This window comes from Myxine glutinosa, chromosome 3, assembly GCF_964187855.1.
Source record: "Myxine glutinosa chromosome 3, kmMyxGlut1.1, whole genome shotgun sequence".
NCBI classification, from domain to species: domain Eukaryota; kingdom Metazoa; phylum Chordata; class Myxini; order Myxiniformes; family Myxinidae; genus Myxine; species Myxine glutinosa.
The window spans coordinates 169,571,424-169,593,556 of record NC_136263.1 but is presented as its reverse complement, the minus strand read 5'-3'; the positions used below and the strand labels follow the sequence as shown (position 1 = coordinate 169,593,556).

The following is a 22,133-nucleotide window of genomic DNA, read 5'->3' as shown; positions in this document are numbered from 1 at the left end:
TCCTCCCCACCCAATCCTCCTCCCGCCCTACCCAATTCTCCACCCCTCCTCTACCTAATCCACCACTCCACCCCGACACTACCCCATAATCTACCTTCCCCCACCCAATCCTCCACCCTCCCCCACCCATCCTCTACCCTTACCCCAATATCCACCCCTCCCCTACCTAATTCTCCATCCTTCCCCAACCCTTCCCCAGCCTCCACCACCCAATCTTCTACCCCTCCCCATGTGTCCTTTGTTGGGACTCTAGGAAACCTCAAGAGAAAACAACCTTTTTTGAGATAATTTATCTTTAACGATGACCTCTTCTCGTTGGCCTTGTAGTAGGCCTAGGCCTAACTATATTATTAATGCTTACCAAGCCAACCAACGAGTGTCCAAGTGAACTACCTCATCGTTCTCAATGCGGCTTCCTGACGAAGATGGCGTTTGTAAAGATGCAATGGCGTTTGTAAAGATGCAACTCGTTCGGAATTATCGAAAGGGAGGAAGTCAACTGGCCTTCGTGATCATGTTGGTGTCACCAATGCGTCAGGTGCTTATTTTTAGATCCTGACATCATGCAAGACCTCCTCTTCCTCCTCCTCCTCCACCCCGCAATAAGCTTCTCGCAGACGCCGTGAAACGTAAATAGCACAGCTACGTTTATAGTTTATACACATGAGTATAACACACATTCGCTACATCTTGTTCAGATTTTAGAAGCGCCGGAGTAAAAAAAAATAGCGGCTTGTTTTCTCTGAGTGGGAAGGACAAACCGACGGCTGTTTGAGGCCATCCTCCGGTTCATGTGAACGAGTCCGTGGGAAGATAAGAATGAACATAACTCTGAGTGTAAAGATGTTTACATAACGTGGAACATGTGCCAAAGTCTCTGAACAATAATGGACTTCAGATACATAAATAAATAATACAATATGCATATATCAAACCGATTTAGAAGGTGGTGTTTCTATGGTGGAGGCTCCACACCATTACTAAGGTCGTTTGGGGCAATATAGTGGTGGTGTTTCTATGGTGGAGGTTCCATACCATTACTATGGTCGTTTGGGGCAATATAGTGGTGGTGTTTCTGTGGTGGAGGTTCCTTACCATTACTATGGTCGTTTGGGGCAATATAGTGGTGGTGTTTCTGTGGTGGAGGTTCCATACCATTACTATGGTCGTTTGGGGCAATATAGTGGTGGTGTTTCTGTGGTGGAGGTTCCATACCATTACTATGGTCGTTTGGGGCAATATAGTGGTGGTGTTTCTATGGTGGAGGTTCCATACCATTACTAAGGTCGTTTGGGGCAATATAGTGGTGGTGTTTCTATGGTGGAGGTTCCATACCATTACTATGGTCGTTTGGGGCTATATTGTAGTGGTGTTTCTATGGTGGAGTTTCCATACCATTACTATGGTCGTTTAGGGCAATATAGTGGTGGTGTTTCTGTGGTGGAGGTTCCATACCATTACTAAGGTCGTTTGGGGCAATATAGTGGTGGTGTTTCTATGGTGGAGGTTCCATACCATTACTATGGTCGTTTGGGGCTATATTGTAGTGGTGTTTCTATGGTGGAGTTTCCATACCATTACTATGGTCGTTTAGGGCAATATAGTGGTGGTGTTTCTGTGGTGGAGGTTCCATACCATTACTAAGGTCGTTTGGGGCAATATAGTGGTGGTGTTTCTATGGTGGAGGTTCCATACCATTACTAAGGTCGTTTGGGGCAATATAGTGGTGGTGTTTCTATGGTGGAGGTTCCATACCATTACTATGGTCGTTTGTGGCAATATAGTGGTGGTGTTTCTATGGTGGAGGTTCCATACCATTACTATGGTCGTTTGGGGCAATATAGTGGTGGTGTTTCTGTGGTGGAGGTTCCATACCATTACTATGGTCGTTTGGGGCAATATAGTGGTGGTCTTTCTATGGTGGAGGTTCCATACCATTACTAAGGTCGTTTGGGGCAATATAGTGGTGGTGTTTCTATGGTGGAGGTTCCATACCATTACTATGGTCGTTTGTGGCAATATAGTGGTGGTGTTTCTATGGTGGAGGCTCCATACCATTACTATGGTCGTTTGGGGCAATACAGTGGTGGTGTTTCTATGGTGGAGACTCCATACCATTACTATGGTCGTTTGGGGCAATATAGTGGTGGTGTTTCTATGGTGGAGGTTCCATACCATTACTATGGTCGTTTGGGGCAATATAGTGGTGGTGTTTCTGTGGTGGAGGTTCCATACCATTACTATGGTCGTTTGGGGCAATATAGTGGTGGTGTTTCTATGGTGGAGGCTCCATACCATTACTATGGTCGTTTGGGGCAATATAGTGGTGGTGTTTCTATGGTGGAGGTTCCATACCATTGCTATGGTCATTTGGGGCAATATAGTGGTGGTGTTTCTATGGTGGAGGTTCCATACCCTTACTATGGTCGTTTGGGGCAATATAGTGGTGGTGTTTCTGTGGTGGAAGCTCCATACCATTACTATGGTCGTTTGGGGCAATATAGTGGTGGTGTTTCTGTGGTGGAGGTTCCATACCATTACTATGGTCGTTTGGGGCAATATAGTGGTGGTGTTTCTATGGTGGAGGCTCCATACCATTACTATGGTCGTTTGGGGCAATATAGTGGTGGTGTTTCTATGGTGGAGGCTCCATACCATTACTATGGTCGTTTGGGGCAATATAGTGGTGGTGTTTCTATGGTGGAGGTTCCATACCATTACTATGGTCGTTTGGGGCAATATAGTGGTGGTGTTTCTATGGTGGAGGTTCCATACCATTGCTATGGTCATTTGGGGCAATATAGTGGTGGTGTTTCTATGGTGGAGGCTCCATACCATTACTATGGTCGTTTGGGGCTATATTGTGGTGGTGTTTCTATGGTGGAGATTCCATACCATTACTATGGTCGTTTGGGGCAATATAGTGGTGGTGTTTCTGTGGTGGAGGTTCCATACCCTTTCTATGGTCGTTTGGGGCAATATCGTGGTGATGTTTCTATGGGGGAGGTTCCATACCTTTACTATGGTCGTTTGGGGGCTATATAGTGGTGGTGTTTCTGTGGTGGAGGCTCCATACCATTACTATGGTCGTTTGGGGCAATATAGTGGTGGTGTTTCTGTAGTGGAGGCTCCATACCATTACTAAGGTCGTTTGGGGCTATATAGTGGTGGTGTTTCTGTGGTGGAGGCTCCATATCATTACTAAGGTCGTTTGGGGCTATATAGTGGTGGTGTTTCTATAGTGGAGGCTCCATACCATTACTGAGGTCGCACTTAACCTTGTTATGAAGGTTGTTGGGGAGCCACAGTGGTGTTTCTATGGTGGAGGCTCTTAACATTATGAAGGTCGTTCGGGCACCAGCCGTACCATAGTGGTGCTTTTTTCTTTGGCAGAGGCCACTTAACCGTATAAAGGTTGTTGGGCGAAACATAGTGGTGTTTCTATGGCGGAGGCTCCATCACCTTATGAAAGTTGCTGGGTGTACCTTATTGGGTGTACCAGTACCATAATGGTGTTTTTTGGCGGAAGCCCCCTGACTTTATGAAAGGTGTTGGGTGTACCATAGTGGTGTTTCTATGGTGGAGGCCCCATAACATCATGAAGGTTGTTGGGTGTAACATAGTGGTGTTTTTATGGTGGAGGCCCCATAACATCATGAAGGTTGTTGGGTGTACCATAGTGGTGTTTTTATGGCTGAAGCTCCATGACCTTATGAAAGTTGTTGGGTGTCCCATAGTGGTGTTTCCATGGTGGAGGCCCCATTACCTTATGAAGGTCGTCGTGTTGCTTTTATTGATTTTTATTATTGTTTTCATTTACTCCAATAATATAGCCGGTGGTGTCTGTCTCCTGTCCTGGCCAGGTACGTGAGCAGCCTCTAGAATGGAACCCACATCAGACATGGCATTACAAGCGTGTGTGCCCGAATTTCATTTCACAAGTTTTCATAACAATACAAAATCATAAATATGACGCCTGTGAAGATCTACTTTAAACCATAATGGCAAATGATATTAAACGTACATTATTCAATTCATCCGCTAAACCGTTGCTACGTTACAAGGTGTGACGTTACAAGGTGTGACGTTAGACATCAAACTGAGTATAGCGGGTCAAGACAGCTGGCTTAGGGACTGCTTATTTATTACATACGTAAAAGGGACGAGGGAAAAAATGGAATGAGAAAGGAGGAATATTAAAGTAAAGATGACGGATGGGGTAGAAAGTGTTGCGAGTAAAAACATTCCCCCATTCTTGTGGTCAATATATACAAATGGTGTCTCATGGCCACATGCAGCACACAGCTTCAAGGTAGGCCTCACACTGAGCTGTACACCCAATTCTCGGCGCTACAAAAACAACAACTCTTTTATAAACTACTTTCAGTATAAACAATATTGAGTGCGGATAAAGCAACACAAAACTATTGTGAATTTTTATGGGATTTTTTTTTATGGGATTTTTTTTATAAACAGCAGTTTCTGAACAGAGATTACGCATACAACTCCGAGTGTCTCCTGTCCAGTCGTTCCAGTTGAGATTACAAGATGTGATGCAGACTGCGTTCGAAGTAGACAGGTCCAGGAGACAAAAGCCAAAAAAGCCAATGAGGGTGGACAGGTTGAGGGGGTGGTGGCTTAGTGATGTAAAATCCCTGGAGAGGAGGAGGCAGGGGAAAAAGAAAGAAGAGAAAGAAAACAAGGTTGAGATGCAGCCCATAGCCCTTTCAGAAGGACTGTGTCCAGCACTACAAAAGCAGCATTGTCCCCAGGAAGTCAGAACGGTTCGGGGGGCCTGACAAGTCTTTGACAGCACCGTCAATAGGCCGGCCAGCTGGGGTCAGATGCGGTGCAATGCTTGGGGGATTGGGTGAGGGGGAGGAGAGCAGAGTGCAGACCTGTGGGAGTGTTTTGGCTGTGTGGCATGGAGTTTACAGACTTTCCTGGCTATGACCACGACGGTTGATGGGAGCTCGCGTTACCTTTTGATGTGCAGGCGGCTTTGATGGCGGTGGCTCGCCATATCATGTCGCAGAGAGCGGGGTCAAGGAGGCCATGCGCAGAGTCGGTGTGCTGTACGAGCAGAGTTTGGCTTGCCAGGCCTGAAGGAATAACATTTTTGGTTACTCGAGAACGAACAAAAGCCCCTGTGCATTTCTGCCCATTTTTTTTTTTTTTTTAACTTTTGAGAAGCACTGGAGGAGTTGAAGAATGAGATTATCAATATGCCAGAAAAATGTTCAACAAACTCATCATACGCAGTACCGCAGGGCAATTGCAAACTCGCCAAAGAAGTCTCCTCGCCAAAACCTATTGCCAACTAGTGGCACATCATAATTAACGGTCTCCCCCTCAACACGTTAGGCCAAATCGTAAATATATATATATATATATGTGACTTGCAGATAAACACGCAGTTGTCGAAGAGCCCTTTTCTGAAGCGAAAAGGTTTTTCTAAAGCCAAGTCACGGTTTGGGCGGAGGGTAGGAATGAAATAGGAGGCCGCGTGGAAGTCCCGTGTAAGGATTCCATCGTCTGCGCTCGGTTTCATTCATCACAGCACAAGAAAGAGGGCAGCGATTGCCAACAGGCATCTCACGTTTCTCCTGCCGAAAAAAAACGGTTCAAGGAAAGTTTCCTTGAAAATGCCTTTCCTTGCGGGGTGTGGCATATACCAATAGGAGCCCCAGGTGGAAAACGACCCGACGCCGGCATGACATTGAGTTACTTCGCCGAATTGCTGGAATAGGCAAAATAATTGTGAAAGTATACCGAGAATAAAATCCATAAAAATCGATGACGACGGTGATAGCGCAAATGTTACAACTTCTGCTGTTGGCGGGTAATAGGTAATGTTTCTGTCCCACGCCCGACTTGCAAATGACTTTACCTTTCTCCATTATCTCAAAGCACGGGACTGTCTCTCAATTGCTGGTAAGGGGATTTTTCTTTTTCATCCCAGGGTTCGTTTTTATCGTTACATTGATGGGACTCGTCCAGAATAACAACATTAAAATCGTTTTTTAACGAATATTTTATCTCTGCTAACCTGCACTCCACTCATCCATGCCATGAGCTCTCTGCTCAGGTGATGCACTACCACCTCATGTTATCACCCTTCCCTACCCACATATTTTACCCCCCCCCCCCCCCCATCTACCCTTCCTAACCCAACTGGGTTGCAGTGTTTTTTTTATAGGATCTAAGACTCGCATGGAGCTGCCACACACACATCGACATACAGACGAATACATGAGACACAACACAGGACTTTTAGAGGAGACAACCGCAGCCACTGAGCTTGGGGGAAGTGCCGTCACTTCACGGTGCACTTTGGGTACCAGCGACATCACAACAATGGTGCCGCCTTTCTCACCGCACTAAACGGGGCATTTCCTAAGGAGGAATTTTCTCCTTCCCATGGATGCCAACCTATGGGAATTGTCCATGCTCTTAACCTTTTAAATTCTGAACATCAATCAAGGAAGCATTTTTAAGTATTTGGTAAGATTTGGCCGGGTTTCAAACTGCTGACGTCCCAGACCCAGAGAGGATGCTCGAAGCATTACACCACTGAGTCTGCTATTACCTTCCATCTCTCCTCTTTTCCAGTTTGTCCATTCCCTCACTTATCTGTGTCCAGCTGTTGACCCAAATGCCCTGCTCCACAACTATTTGGGATGCCTCTTCCTGGTGGTTGTACCCCCCCCCCCCCCAATGCAAGCTAGGGGCCATCTTAACCATTCTTCCCTGCTGCCTGGATTTGTCAGGGCAACGCGCAGGTCATGGTCGGAGTGCCAATCCGTCCCCATGGACCGGCCCTTTCATTCTTCTTTCTTTCTCTTTCTCCAACTCTGTCGTGGCCCTGACTTTGTGAAGGCAGGGGTACACCGTCCCGGATGTGGGGGATTTCTGGATCGCACCTTCGAGATGATTGGCTGCCTCCGTGCCACGAGCTTGTTCGAGCGAATTGTCTGGGGCTATACAACAACAACAACAACAACAACAACAACTGCCCTGCTCCCAGTGTGTACCTCCTCTACTGTCTTGCTCTTCCATGAGCCTCGATCGCGTAAAGAAAAAAAAAAAAAAGGAAAAATCTGTTCACCTTGCGCGTTTCACAGCATAGTTATGTCAAATGCATTTCATAGCCAATCAAAGACATCCAAAAGCATGACATGGCTGCCTCCACAGAAATTACATGGAAATTCAATAAACGTTACATGTTTTTTTCAATGAAAATGCAAAGCGAAAAATTAGACAATATATAATCAGACCTGGCAATTCTTGAGTTTGAGAGAAATTAGAATTTAACAATAATTATTTGTATGGCTTTGGGCAGTGCACATATTATTATATTTTTGGGGGGCGGGGGGTGGAGGGAGAGGGGGTAATTTAAATAAAGTATTTTTAAACCAACCAAGGATGTGCAGGCCATTGACTTAACACTTGGTGTTATAATGAGAATGAAAGGTGACGTTGCAGTATTCTCAGACAAGTGTTCAAACAGCGACTCACACCCCACTGCCCAGTGACACAATTACCTGACGTGACCACCGTGACGTATCGCCCAGGAATTGTTGAGACCAGGAGTCATGCATCACGAACCGGGCCTGGTGGAAACGGTACGGAATAGAATCAATCACCGGATGCAACGCTTCATGAAATATAATCTAAAAACAACTCGTAGAAAGCATCAAATATTATGCTGCCATGTTGATTTAGCTATCACACATGAAACGTCCCAGCGAAGACGGATCGTAAAAGCAACAAAGTCCCTGCACATCCAAGTCAAACAGTTCCCTTCGACTCGCCCAACTTGCAAATGACTTCAGCTTTCTCCGACAGCTCAAAGCATGGAGCCGTCCCCTGAATTATTGCCTGCGAGGGGGTTAGTGTGTACCATGGTCAATGGACGCATGCGTGTGACAGATGGGAGCAACGCGAGTCAGCCCTACCGGACAATTTCTCAAGTCCATTGGTATCGGGAAACCCAGAAGCAATCCGTTTCAAGCCCAGCGGATCGTCATTAAGCACTCCACAGCTGCTCGTAGCGTTTCCACGAGTGTATGGACACTGGATTTATCTACTTCCTGGACTGACATGTAATGTGACCGTGTAACCGAAAATATGGTTCAAATGTCTTCAAAATTGCTTTGCAGGGTGAAGATTAGTTTACCGGCATTTACAATATTTGTCGTGGGAAGGGCGGTGTGAAAAAGGTGGAGGTGCGGGGCTGCAGTGGAGGAGAGGGTGAATCAACTCTTGCCTTGAAATGCAACGACTGGGAGGAGTTCAATCAACTCCAACATGACCTTATCCATCACGAGGAGAACAGTGCAACCACCCTGCAAAATGCCTGGTCAATACATTCCGTTTGCACCAGCACTCCTCAGCAGCAGAGGTAATAGTAATGCTCGGCCCGTCATGCAGTGACAATGATGATGGGGGTAAGATGCCTTTCTTACCACTGACTTTGAATCAATAGTTAAATAATTGCTTCTGAGAAAAGATTCGTGAGCCAGAAAGCTCAAATATCTATGACAAATGCAAAAGCAAAGAAGAAAACCCCAAAAGTACCGATAGTCCAAAATCTGGCTTCAATAGGAGCAAAAAGGACGAACATACATGTCTCAAGCTTTGTCAAGATTATCTACTGCTTCTCCCTTCTTGCGTCTGGTGTTGCGCTGCTTCCAATTTGCGGCCCAGGCATTTGCTTTTCATTTTACCTTTCCAGTGTCTAAGGAATTCATTTATCCTTTCTTATACAGTGCCTGGGATGGCAGGATGCTCTAGAGGTATGCACGCACCTCAATAAGGTGTCTCGCCTGGGTTTGAAACGTAACCTTGTTATAAGCCCTCATCCCAGTGTTTCACAGGCAAGATGATTCATGAGTGTGTGCGTGCGACCTGGCTGCCTGAATTAGTTGGTGGACGATAAGGATCCCTAGGCGATTTCGCAAAGTGTAGGCGAGCCATCACCGGCACCCTGAACAATTTCCAAGTTCCTGCCTTAACTAGTGCTGGGAAGGCAATGGCGAACCACTCAGTAGAACACTAGCTCAGAAAGCTGCTTCAGTGGTATTGCCGCTCTGTGAAGAGTATAGGTATGGTACATCGGAGAGAGAAAGAGAGTGAGAGAGAGGGAGAGGGGGAGAGCAAGAGAGAGAGAGATAGAGAGAGCAGAGAGAGATAAAGAGAGAGGAGAGAGAGGGAGGGCGGGAGAGCAAGAGAGAGGAGAGAGAGATAGAGAGAGGGGAGGAGAGAGGGAGGGGGAGAGAGAGAGGGGGTTGAGAGAGAAGGGGAGAGAGAGAGAAGGGGAGAGAGAGAGGGGAAAGAGAGAAGGAGAGAAAGGAAGGAGGAGAGAGAGAAAAAGAGAGGGGGAGAGAGAGAAGTGGAGAGAGAGAGAAAGAGAGGGGGAGAGAGAGAAGGGGAGAGAGAGAGGGGGAGAGAGAGAAGGGGAGAGAGAGGGGGAGAGAGAGAAGGGGAGAGAGGGAGCAGAAGAGAGAGAGAGAGAGAGAGGGGGGGGGAGAGAGAGAAGGGGAGAGAGGGAGCAGAAGAGAGAGAGAGAGAGAGAGAGAAAGAGAGGGGGAGAGACAGAAGGGGAGAGAGAGAGAGAGGGGGGGAGGGGGAGAGAGAGAGAGAGAGAGAGAGAGAGAGAGAGAAGCGGAGAGGGGGAGAGAGAGAGAGAGAGAGAGAGAGAGAGAGAAAGAGAGGGGGAGAGAGAGAAGGGGAGAGATAGAAGGGGAGAGAGAGAAGGGGAGAGCGGGAGAGAGAGAGAAAGAGAGCGGGAGAGAGAGAGAAAGAGAGGGGGAGAGAGGGAGAGAGAGGAGAGAGAGATAGAGAGAGGGGAGGAGAGAGGGAGGGGGAGAGAGAGAGGGGGTTGAGAGAGAAGGGGAGAGAGAGAGGGGAAAGAGAGAAGGAGAGAAAGGAAGGAGGAGAGAGAGAAAAAGAGAGGGGGAGAGAGAGAAGTGGAGAGAGAGAGAAAGAGAGGGGGAGAGAGAGAAGGGGAGAGAGAGAGGGGGAGAGAGAGAAGGGGAGAGAGGGAGCAGAAGAGAGAGAGAGAGAGAGGGGGGGGAGAGAGAGAAGGGGAGAGAGGGAGCAGAAGAGAGAGAGAGAGAGAGAAAGAGAGGGGGAGAGAGAGAAGGGGAGAGAGAGAGAGAGGGGGAGAGGGGGAGAGAGAGAGAGAGAGAGAGAGAAGCGGAGAGGGGAGAGAGAGAGAGAGAGAGAGAGAGAGAGAGAAAGAGAGGGGGAGAGAGAGAAGGGGAGAGATAGAAGGGGAGAGAGAGAAGGGAGAGCGGGAGAGAGAGAGAAAGAGAGCGGGAGAGAGAGAGAAAGAGAGGGGGAGAGAGAGAAGTGGAGTGAGAGAAGGGGAGAGAGAGAAGGGGAGAGAGAGAAGGGGAGAGAAAGAAGGGGAGAGAGAGAAGCGGAGAGAGAGAAGGGGAGAGAGAGAAAGAGAGGGGGAGAGAGAGAGGGGGAGAGGGCGGGGGGAGAGAGAGGGGGTGTGGGGGGGGGGGGGAGGGAGAAGAGAAGAGAAGAGAATAAGAAAGAGAGAGATTTGAACCTGTGCTCTTGGCACATGAACCAAGTGCTCAGATGAGAATACCAACCAAACAGGCAAAATACAGTTGATGTTTTCTTTTCAGGGCGGGGTGTAGTCAGCAGCTATAAAAACGACTTTTGAGCTGCGGTTTTACTCAAAAAAAAAATATATATATATATATATACCATGAACGTAGCTGGAAACCATATACGGCACGTGGGGAAAACTGACGGCGTTACACATCACACTGTAAACTGCTGACATATTCAAAAGCATTCCCCAAAGCTGCATTACCGCAAAGGCGCATCAGTGAGGAAGCATGTGTTCCCGCTGCCAATATTTTATTCCACAAACACGAGGCCTAACTTTGAATGTCAGTGCAATATTTGGTTTCGTGTACACCGTATAAATGCCATTTCTTCCAGGTTTGAATCTCACTGTGGATAGAATTACTTGTCATTCCGCTGTTGCGTACACAGGAGGGTAGCAACACCTGCCTTCGATCGGACTATAAATCCAAATTCTGCAGCTACATTTTCTTGTTCCATTGCTTTTCTCCTTTTTTTAACGTTTATTTACTCTCGATATATAACTTTTTTCTGTTCCAGGTTAAAAGAGCACGAACAAATGGGAAAGCACGGTGGATAGATCATCGCGAGTCATGTGTGACAACAATGGTGGACAAAACTTTCCTTTTTTTTTTTTATTTTCCTGCGTATGAACACCATTAACTTTAGATGGGTGACCTACTCTCAAGGGCCAAGCCATTATATTGCCTCCACTCCATTACGACTGCTCTCACACACCAAAGGTGAGGAACTCTTTTAGATTTGGTGTTTACACCGCATCCTGGGGCATTTGACTCCTGTACAGAGTTTGCAACATTGGCCTGTGCTGAACATCATGAGATTCCGTAGACTTTATTGTTCTCGAGTCTCGATACCGCTGGCTTTCAGAAGTGCGGTTATGGTATAATTTTCAAGGCTGTCAGGTACAATTAGAAGAAGACTTGTCAGGATTGCTGGGCATTGCCACCGCCGCAAAAAACGAACCTGTTTCCAATCTTTTACTCTGGACACCTAAGCATGGACGGCTGCAGCGGGGCAGGCCAGCTCTCAACTACAACAACATGTTGAAGCGGGATACGGCCTTGGAGTGGAGACAGAGGAACTGCACACAGGAATGCTTCATCGAGAGGACTGGGAGCCGAGCATCAATGTCATCTGAGTTCCGCTGAAAATACGACTGAAGAAGAAGAGTGACAGAAGGCCACCTTCTCATGGTTTGTGATGAAAAGGCCTTCAACATGTTGTAAGGTAAGGTACAGTGTGTAAAGGTAGCTGAAGTAGTCCAGGATTTATGTAATTGGAAGCATATTGTCGATGAGCACCTTTGATAACATATGTTGGACTGGATGAATAAAATGTGGAGGGATCGGCGCAGGATTGCTCTGTCCATCTCAGCTGAGAAACATATCCACGAGATTGGTTTAACTGGCCTGGATTTCTTCTCTTTTAACGAAGATATCAAATAATGGTCAATAATTAATTCACAATTTTGGAAGTTTTGGCGTTTCAAGAAAATGTTTTACCCAGAATTCTCACCAACAATGATGTCACTTCCGGTGTAGCACAGGTTAGTCAATATCATTGCACAAAATCAAGAAATTCAACTATTATATTGAACTGATGTGTCAATGTGTCCATCGGAAGGACGTCAAGCTGAAGTACCAGTCTACCAGATGGATGTCAAAGACCCTATGGTGTCCTTTGAAAAGAGCAAAATTATCATCAGTATGGATAATTGGGGCCGTCAAAAAGTCCCTCAGATGGACATTAAACTGGGAGCCCCATCTGCCTGTTGGTGGACGTTAAAGATCCCACAGTGTTCTCCGTGAAGATTTGACAAGTTATCTCAGGCACCCTGAATAAATTCCAAATTCCTGCCATAACCTAAAGGGGTGTTGCATCAGCGGCACGACCGCATCCCGAGCCAGTGATGCCACTTTCAGCCTTGCTCTGCAATTGAAAAAAGATGAAGAAGAAGAAGAAGATGACAAAGAAGAACAAGAACTTTCACCATCCTTTCTACCAATATTTTTAAATTCTCCAGTGATATGAAACCGTTGGAACTTGTTGTCACGATAAGTTATTGTGTGAACCTTTGAGTGCAAATATTGCTTCTTTCCAGGGGGAGATTTTTGCAGGAAATCGAGGTGTGCTTGCATTAAAATTCCCTTAACTGTAATTGAGCTCTGATATCCAGATGTGCGCAATTGTCTCTGCTGCTCCAAATCTGGTTGGTGCCTTCAATACTTCCACCTTCTTCAGACATCAATGGAAATAGGAATGGAGTATGATCCTCCCTGCATGGAAAACTAGTCTTTATATGGATTAGAGTTGGCAAGCCTCAGAGGAAAAGTAAGAAGAACAAATTTTATTGCCGACATATTGACAAAGGTACACAAAGTACAGTGTGAGAGAAGTTGATGTGACGTTTCGGGCATGAGCCATTCTTCAAAGCGAGAGAGCCAGAGAGAGAGACAGAGACAGAGACAGAGAGAGAGAGAGAGAGAGAGAGAGAGAGAGAGAGAGAGAGAGAGAGAGAGAGAGAGAGAGAGAGAGAGAGAGAGAGAGAGAGAGAGAGACAGAGAGAGAGAGAGAGAGAGAGAGAGAGAGACTGACTGTTTCTTCCTTTTATTACAAGAGTACAAAAAATCAGTTATGTTCAGTCACAAAGAAAACAAAACACAATAGAATGGTCTCAAGGAAAAGTTATTATCAAATCATCATCATCAAGTGTGCATATGGCATCATTAAAAACCCACTTTTCTTTAAAACATGTTAAATTCTTGTTCATTTAAAAAAACCGGTATTCTAGCTTTAGTCTTGCATTTACAAGAGCCTTAAGGGTGAGCAGTGTTGTGGAAAACCATTCAGGTCCACACAACTTTAGTCCAACGGTTTGGTTTAATTGCATTTAGATCATCACATCATTCCTGTAATAGCCCAGCAGATATGTGAAAAAATTGTGCTTTTGGTGATACAAGCATGAAATTTTGAACACTGATAGAGCATACTACTAGGAAGATTTTTGGATATAGGGGCATTCAAATCTTTTCCAAGGGACAAAATGGCGGCCATTTTAAAAATGGCCGTTTACGGATAATAAGATACACAGTACCGATGTCTATAAAACTAGATTTACTTATTGCTCAAGCACACCTATGATGTTTTTTTCACGTAAACAGGTTGTAAGATCGTAATTAAATGTCAACAAACTCACATAACATTTATTTGGTCCTTATTCTTTACAAAAATAATTACTTTTTGAGCTATTTTAAGCAAACTCCAGAAACACAATGGAAATGAAGTGAAAATGCCACATTAACGCTGTGGAAGTGACTTTCACTATAAAACAGTCTACAAAACAGTCTTCCACATGTTTGTGTATATGTAACAGGTGTGTTATTCCTCCTGTATACTATCGTGTGCACTCCCCTGCACAGTGACACAGAGCTGAGCACTGGAGTGCGGCCTTAACACACTTGCACTGTTTCCTGCAACCCTTCTTGCATCCACATCTAATCAATTGTCGGCATGCCTCAGTTGCCTCTGTGAGGGTTGTCCAATATATCCCCCAGCCGTTATTACTCTGTTTCCAACCCCATTCACTTGGCGATGGGAGCTCAGGTGCGCAAATCATCATCTGGCCCCAACAAAAGCCGGCTTGGTAGGCAGCTCTCTTGATGTGTTGTCTGAGGGCTTCTTGCGTTGGTGGGATAGCCTCTATTGATCTACCAGTCTGGGTGAAGAGATGCTTGCGGGCATCGTTAACATGTTCCTGGCTGCTTGTTCGATCGTAGAGCAGAACAACAAAACGCTCCAGTGGATCCATGTTGTCATTTGCAGTTGAAATGGTTGGTGTGGCAGCCAGTGCGCAGAAAGCTGAGGTGACCTCATCATAGGCTTTCCATGTTTCCCATGCTGTTTTCTTCCCCCTTCCGCCGAAGCAGGACACGGTGTCACACCCAGTGAAGGCGTGGAAGAATGGCAACCCTCGGCACTTGTTTGGTCCCAGTGCCACAGCCATCTCGTGAGCTGCCAAGTGCCTGAAATTCTTCCCTGTGCCAAAAGCAACCCAGAGTTCATCGATGTCAAGATATCCAGTTGCTGCCACTGCAAGGATCAAAACATCTGTGTCCACTGTGCGGATTGACACCTTGGTATAGCCCTGTCTGACTGCATCTTGGACATGGAGTAGTATCCTTGTATCTGCCTCCTCGTGACTACACGGGGAAAGACCAGTAACATCTCGTGGCTGTGTACAAAAAACTTCTTTGTGGTTTGTGGTGACGATTTGCTTGTCAGTCTCAATGTTTGCTATCCTCGTTGCTAGAAAGTCAAACAACTCCACCTTGTTCTCGTCTATGCGAAGGAAGGCCTGCCAGTTTCGAGGGATGGAACTAGATGGCTCAACTCGTCTCCTGGTGCCTTTACCCCTCGTCTTCCTGGTGTCGGCTTTCAAACTGTCTGGGAAATATTCATCCCAGATAATATCAACCCTGCTCTTATTTTGTATCTGAGATGTGATGTATGGCAAGAATACTAGTGATGCATACTCAGAGAAGGTCTTCGCATTACGAGGTGCCAGCATGTTCACGATGGCTGCTCCATCCAGGATCATGACTTCAACAGGGGGGCTTACATCATCATTTTCCCGTGAGGTGATCAGATCTTCTAAGCACCCAACCAGATCAGACTTGGTTCCAAGCCGGATTGTGCCCATTTGTGACAATGCAGGGGGACAAGCTTGGTTTTCATGTGCAAAGAATTCATCAAGATCTCCATTCCGTGTCTGGGATGCAATAAACAGCCTGGAGAACAGAACGCAGTCATTCTTCAGAGATACCACCTTCAACTCTGTTCTTGACTTCTCTCTGACTGGGGGTCGGCTGAAGAGAGGGAGATTGTTTCTTTTTATTGGGTCAGTGATAGGCTTTGTCTGATGTACAAGCCTCTCGTTCACATATGTGTCATACTGTTCTTTTCCCAGCTTCTCGATCTGGTAAAGGGTGTTGATGACTGCTGGGTCTGCCAGGTCTCTGCTGTCTAGCACCAAGAGATCTTTGCTGTCGTCACAGAATGGGTTCCCCATCTCTCCTATGACACGGGTGAGTGCTCTCACATCTCGAGCAAAGGCTACCTGCGTGTGCTTTGTCTGTTCATGGTGTTTTAGTTCAGTTTTCCTAATTCTTTTTTCTGTTGTGGCCTCGAACTTATAGATCAGTTTGGCCATCTCTGGACCAGACACCATCCATCGGCGCAAAGCTGCAGCATTCTCCGTAAGACCTACAGCCCCTCCATCACCTTTCACCAATACATTATTTTGCTCGTGTGCCTGGTCTAAGGCTATGGCAGAGAATGCACGTGTAGTCTTCTTCATGGTGAAGTTTCCTGCCAGAAACTGTGCGTATACAGTTGGATGCTTTGTTGCAAGTGTCACCATGTCGCGCAAGTGAACTGGGATCCACCTGGCATAGTTTGTATGTCCCAAGGCGAAGAACCATGGTACAAGCTTGGTCAGAGCATCAGTGTACAGTTGGAAGTTTCCTTCACGGACGGATCTCACATAGATCAGGACTGCCAGTTCTAGCTGCATAATTAGGAACCAGAACTGAAACTGTGGACTTGCATTGGCTTGTTCACCGCACCAGTCATCTAGTGGTATCGTATCCTGTCGCTCATCTAGTCCACTGGTGTAACTGGCTGTAGGCTTCCTTCAGGAGAAGATAGAGAGTACTGGCTGTGACTTGGTGTGCTCGTCGTGTGCGTGTCACATGGGTCACTTTCAGGAAGGAATCAGCAGTACCACTTGTAGCAACCCCTGCAAGCATCAGAACGCCTGTCCACCCACTGCTATCCAGAAGGTCACCGAGGGTTTTCCATGCTGCCATCTCAATATGGAGTCCACCAAAGACCATGACGAAGTGATCTTCTCCGTGTGTTTCTGGCCATCTCCATTGGATCTGTTTGGCAAGTGTGTACAGTGGCTGATCAAGTGTGATTACAGGGATCTGACCTGGATTCAGAATATCGATTGCTTTCTTGATGACATCCATGGAGTGACGAATCATTGCCACAGATTTTGCCTGGTCATAGAAGAGAGGCAGCAATGAAGTTAAGGCCACACTACACTCTGGTTCTTCTGGAATAGACTGCTTGCTGGCATGGTATCCAGCCCATGATACTGTCTCGTCTCCCTTAAGTGGTGTGTCAGATAGCACTGTCTTCTCCATCTGCTCCAGCCACCTGTCAAAATGCAAGATAATGAACACAATTAAGAACAAACAAGTCCACACAAGTTAACAAGTCTTGGTTATTTAGGTACACATATAACTGTCCACAGTTCAAACACAATAATCAGTTACCTGTACTCAATCTGCATTGCTTCAGGGATGAGTTGGCAGTTGCTTTTGTTGGGACCCGCTAGCTTGGGTACAGGTGGGTCACATTTACCCAGAACAACAGGAGGTACGATGGTGTATGACTGTGGCAGGTGTGCATCTGTTGTTGATGTGTCATCTGGGTTTACCCGTTGAACTCCACGGCTATCGCTATTTGGGTGCTGGAAAAGTGAAATGCCAGTGCCATGGAAGGAGTCGTGGGCACTTGTTGAACTGGGGTTATGATCAATGTTATCCACTGCCCCAGTTGTGAAGAGGTCACTTTTTAGCTCAGGGGGGCAAACTGTACCCTCATTTTGGAAGAAACGGCAGATTCTGTTCCCCAAGTCCGTGGAGATGCTAAGCACCCTGTCATAGGAGATCGAGAGACCCAGGTTGAACATAGTATCAACCAGGTCTCTTTTTCGAGTCTTTGTGTGGATAAGGGTGCCCAGGTACACAGGCAGGGGAGTCTCCCGATTGTGACTGTGCCTCGTGGACGTGGTAGTACTGCTACTCTCTCTGCGGCGTGAGTAACTGTTGAACATAAGGAGTTGTGAGATTGTGAGAGTAGGTGTTGATACCGACGAGTGGCTTGACTGCTCTTGGATGTTAGGACCATTCAAGATCATAGAAACTAGTGATACAAGCGAATTAGGTACCGAATGTTCTTGGCAGTGGGCTTCAAATGAACCACTAAATGTTGAGTTCATTTTCAACATGTCTCTACGAACTATATTTGCGGCTCTAGCAAGACAAACTCCATCACTGTCAGTGTCGTGATCACATGCCTTCTGAAGGGCTGAGCCAACATCCTGGTTGAAAGCAAGCAGAATATCTCGACCGGACATGTGCTCCTCTAGGTCTGGAAAATATGTCATGATTCGATCTTTGAGTTTGGTGGAGTGGACACGCCTGGTCAAGACTGTTCCAAGCTGTTCCAGCCTGGTGGTGTATAGTCTTGCTAGGTCTACCAGCTTGAACACTGGTGTCACAAGAGCATCTGTGCGGGCATCATCGATGTAGGACACTAGCTCTCCAAGTGCTATACCGTGATTGATATCATCTTGTTCATTCAGTGTTGTGCTTGTGGCCCTTGCTTTGTTATAAAGTGACACCAGACACTTCACGTGGTACTGTGCATCTTGTGCTATAAGGTCACCTGCACTCAGTTTAGCAAGAAGTGCCTGATCTCCTAGTTTCAGGGCAGCTGTCCTGACATGTTTATCGAGGTCGAAGGTGGAAGCTTTTCGCAGAGAATTAGTACCCGCTGGTTTGTCACAAAAGAAACACTTTTCAGGCTGTGGCTGTGTGTGGTCTACATGTACTCTGTGACGGGTGTACTTTCTTGAGACACTTGCGGTTTCTTCACTAGACGTTTCTCTTTTTTGTGCCTGATGCGGTTCAGTTTTGTTGTATTTCAGTCTGCATGAATCATGCCACTTAGCCTTGTGGCTCTGGAAGGTTGACTGGATACCTTCACCATCGTCCAGGCGGGACAGTTCTAGAGATTTTGGCAGGCAGCCCATCTGGCTGAAGGTGAGGAGATAATCTGCAAGAGTTTGGTATCCGGACCCTGTGGTTCGCTTGGAATCAGCTGGACAGGCAAGGGCCTCATCGGTGACCTCCTGACATAACACACACTTCTCCCAATCTGTCAGATAAGGCATGTTTGTTCCAGATGTACTAGGGCTTTGGGGGTCTAATAGCTTGAAATTTTTGTTGGCCATTGTCAATTAAGCATTATCCACCACCACCATCCAATCAATATACAAATTGGGAACCAAATCTAGGTAGCTACTACAGTCAATGAGCGAAGGTGCAGTGCAGTCGAGTTATCATCTGAAAAAGAAATACATACATTATTATCATAAATATAGTAATTCGCTTTCGTAACTTTTCACTAGCCTTGCATTGTTCCTTATAGTCACCTAGTCTATGATAGGAAAGTTCATAAAGCTACATCAAAGTTGTTCATATAAAGGTATTGAACCAAAATTACACCCAGGAGAAATCAGATAGTCATGCAAAGTTAAATAATTAAACCGCTAGACCAGTCCTGTCTATTGCAATGGTAAACCATTTGTTCTGCCCCTTATAGGCCACCGTAGATTCCAATTTTGAACCCAGTATGAAGGTATTGCATAGCATGTACATGACAATTTATAATATGCTCATTACATTGTGTTTCAATAGCAGCACAAATGACAAGTCTGAAATAATAGGTAAATATGTCCTTCTTAGCCGCCATTTTGTAAAATGGCCGCCATTTTGGGCCAAGGAGAAATCTGGAATGCCCCTACATCCAAATTTCACTGTAAGGGTATGCCCTAACTGTGTGCCAAGTTTCATGCTTGTATCATCAAAGGCACAATTCTACCACAATTCTTCACATATCTGCCGGACTATAAGTAGAAATACACAATAAGCATACGATGCGACATCTCATAAAGCCATTCATATCAGTCAATGCAAGCAAGCTAGATATTCTATAAAGGCGTACCATAAACGAGGCTACCGATGTAACATGTCACAAGGGAGAAGTCTCGGAGCACTGACACAGCAACGGGTCTTATAGTCACGCCCCTAGCGGTGACAACAATGACAGCGAGCAGCGAGCATCCCCACCCGGGTTCAGTACGGATACGATTTCACTACATTCACCCCCCCCGTCAGAATTATACGGCCGCGTGGCTAAAAGCGAGTGAGCGTCAGCATGAATAGGGCGCGGAGTATCAGTCGGCCCAACCGTAGCGGGCCGGGCGGCGAATTTCTCTGCCAGCACGCGTTCGAAACTCCCCGGGTACGGCGTCTCGTAACCCTGTATCCCCGGTGTCAGAGGCGTCAACAGGGTCGGGTGATGAAGGGGGTAACGCCAAGTCGTCGGACCCGGGCAGTCTCGACGGGGGGAGGGTCGGTGGACTGTCGGCGATGGGAGCGTCGGGAGAGGCCATAGTCTCATAGATGGGTTCGACCGGTTCGTCCGATTCCCTACTAAGGTCGTCGACCCCGCAAGGGGCAAGATGACGAACGGAGACAGTAGTCTCACGACCATCAGACGTCATCACACGAGCATGCTCAGGATTAGCCTGGAGAATCTGCACTTTGTCCACAAGGGGGTCGTACTTGCTCGCGCGAACCGCCCGTTTAAGGTAGGCCGGCCCGGGCCCAGCGAGCCAACTGGGCAAAGACCGTATACACCCCGAGCTCCTGGGGTGGTGGAAAAGTCACTCGTGGGGAGTTTGGTTAGTTGCCGTACTCAGGAGTGCCCGGATTGAGTTCAACGCCGCAGGTAGCGACCAAGCCCATTTATCGAGGCCCCGGCCGTGGGTCCGGAGATGGAGCATGACGGCCCTCCAGATAATCCCGTTGAAGCGTTCGATCTGCCCATTAGCCTGGGGTCTGTACGGCGTGGTGTAACTAGACGCAATGTTGTTTTGGAGCAGATAGCCGCGCACCTCCTGAGACAAGAAGACTGCACCCCGGTCGGTATGGACATAGGCCGGGTAACCGAACATTGAGAACAAGTTCTGTAAGCATCGCATCACCGTGGCAGCAGTCATGTCCGCGCACATATAAGCAAAGGGGAATCGTGAGTACTCATCAACGATAGTGAGCAGATAGCGAGAGCCGCTCGACACCGGCAAAGGGCCCTTGAAATCCATCGCCAAGCGTTCCCACGGGCGTGTAGCCTTCACCAGAGTCCCCATAGGAGGGTTATAGAAACGCGGTTTGATTTCCGCGCAGATAGCGCAGTCGCGACAGATACGGCGGATATCGTCAATCGAGTAAGGGAGATTCCCACTCCGCACGAAATGAGCGAAACGCGTTACGCCGGGATGGCCCGCAGTAGCATGCAGCACCCGTAGGCCCTCCAACGAGGTGATACCAGCACATGTAGTCGGGCGTGATAAGGCATCGGCGGCCTGGTTATCCTTCCCTGGGCGATATTTGATGGTGTAACAGAAGTCGGCGAGTTCGATACGCCAGCGAGTGATTTTCTCGTTCTTAATGCGCTGGGCGTGTAAGGTGTCGTACATGAACGCAACGCTTTGCTGGTCCGTGATGATTTGGAAGCTCCGCCCGAGTAGGTACGGGCGCCATCGCCGAATAGACTCGACGATCGCATACGCTTCCTTTTCAACGGACGAGTGCCTCCGCTCAGCGGAGGTAAGAGTCCGTGAAAAGAAAGCCACGGGACGTCCCCCTTGGGAGAGGGTCGCCGCGATGGCCTGATCCGAGGCGTCACTTTCGAGGACGAACGAGCCGCTCTCGTCGATGGTCGCTACGGCGGCTCGGGCGATGTCGGTCTTAAGACCTTCAAAGGCCGTCAATGCGGCCGAACTCAGGGGAAAAGTGTCGCAGGCCACAAGGGGGCGAAGTTTCGCGGAGAAATTTTGCACCCATTTGGAGTAATGGGCGAACAGCCCAAGGGCGCGTTTCAGGGACGCCCGATCGCAGGGAGGGGCCATGTCGAGCAAAGGTCGCAGACGTTCCTTATCCGGAGAGACAGAGCCATGGGTCACGGTGTACCCCAGAAGATCTATGGTGCGTAGGGAGTATCGGCACTTATCCTCGTTCATAGTTAAGTGATACCGTTGCGCGACCTCAAGGAAGCGCTTCAGATTAGCGTCATGGTGCCCTTGGTCATATCCACAAACCGTAAGGTTATCGAGGTAGACGAAAACATCGGTTAAGTGCTCCCGCGCAACGAGGTCATCCATGGCCCTCTGGAAACAAGCGACCCCGTTCGTCACCCCAAAGGGCAATCGTGTAAATTGGTACAACCGCTGCCCCGACTCGAAAGCGGTATAGATATGATCCGCCCTAGAGATAGGGATCTGGTGGTACGCACTACGGAGATCGAGAGTACTATAGACCGAATACTGGGATACCTGTTGCACTAGCGCGTCCATCCCCGGAAGGGGGTAGGCATCCAGCTGTGTAAAGCGGTTAATCGTTTGGGAATAGTCGATTACCATGCGTTTGCGATGGGCCTCGCTGCGCACCACTAAGACCTGAGCGCGCCACGGCGACCTGCTAGGTTCTATGATGCCGTCCTTCAAGAGCTGAGCCGTTTCGTCCGCAATGAATTGCATGTCCGCGCGAGAGTAGCGTCGCGATTTTACCGCGACGGGGGTACAG

At 47.4% G+C, this 22,133-nt stretch overlaps 1 protein-coding gene across 2 annotated transcripts in view; it reads right to left on the bottom strand.

Annotated features, from left to right (window-relative positions):
* Positions 1-4,127: 4,127 nt before the first annotated feature.
* The window catches only part of LOC137423927 (uncharacterized), a 398,662-nt gene continuing 380,656 nt past the window's right edge, over positions 4,128-22,133 (bottom strand). For both annotated transcript variants that reach the window (XM_078774727.1, XM_078774728.1), the window contains 3 exons: positions 7,545-7,613; positions 4,983-5,102; positions 4,128-4,655 (listed from right to left, as the gene is read on the bottom strand). The gene's annotated coding sequence lies outside the window, so the exon portion shown is untranslated. The remainder of the gene's footprint in view (positions 4,656-4,982; positions 5,103-7,544; positions 7,614-22,133) is intronic.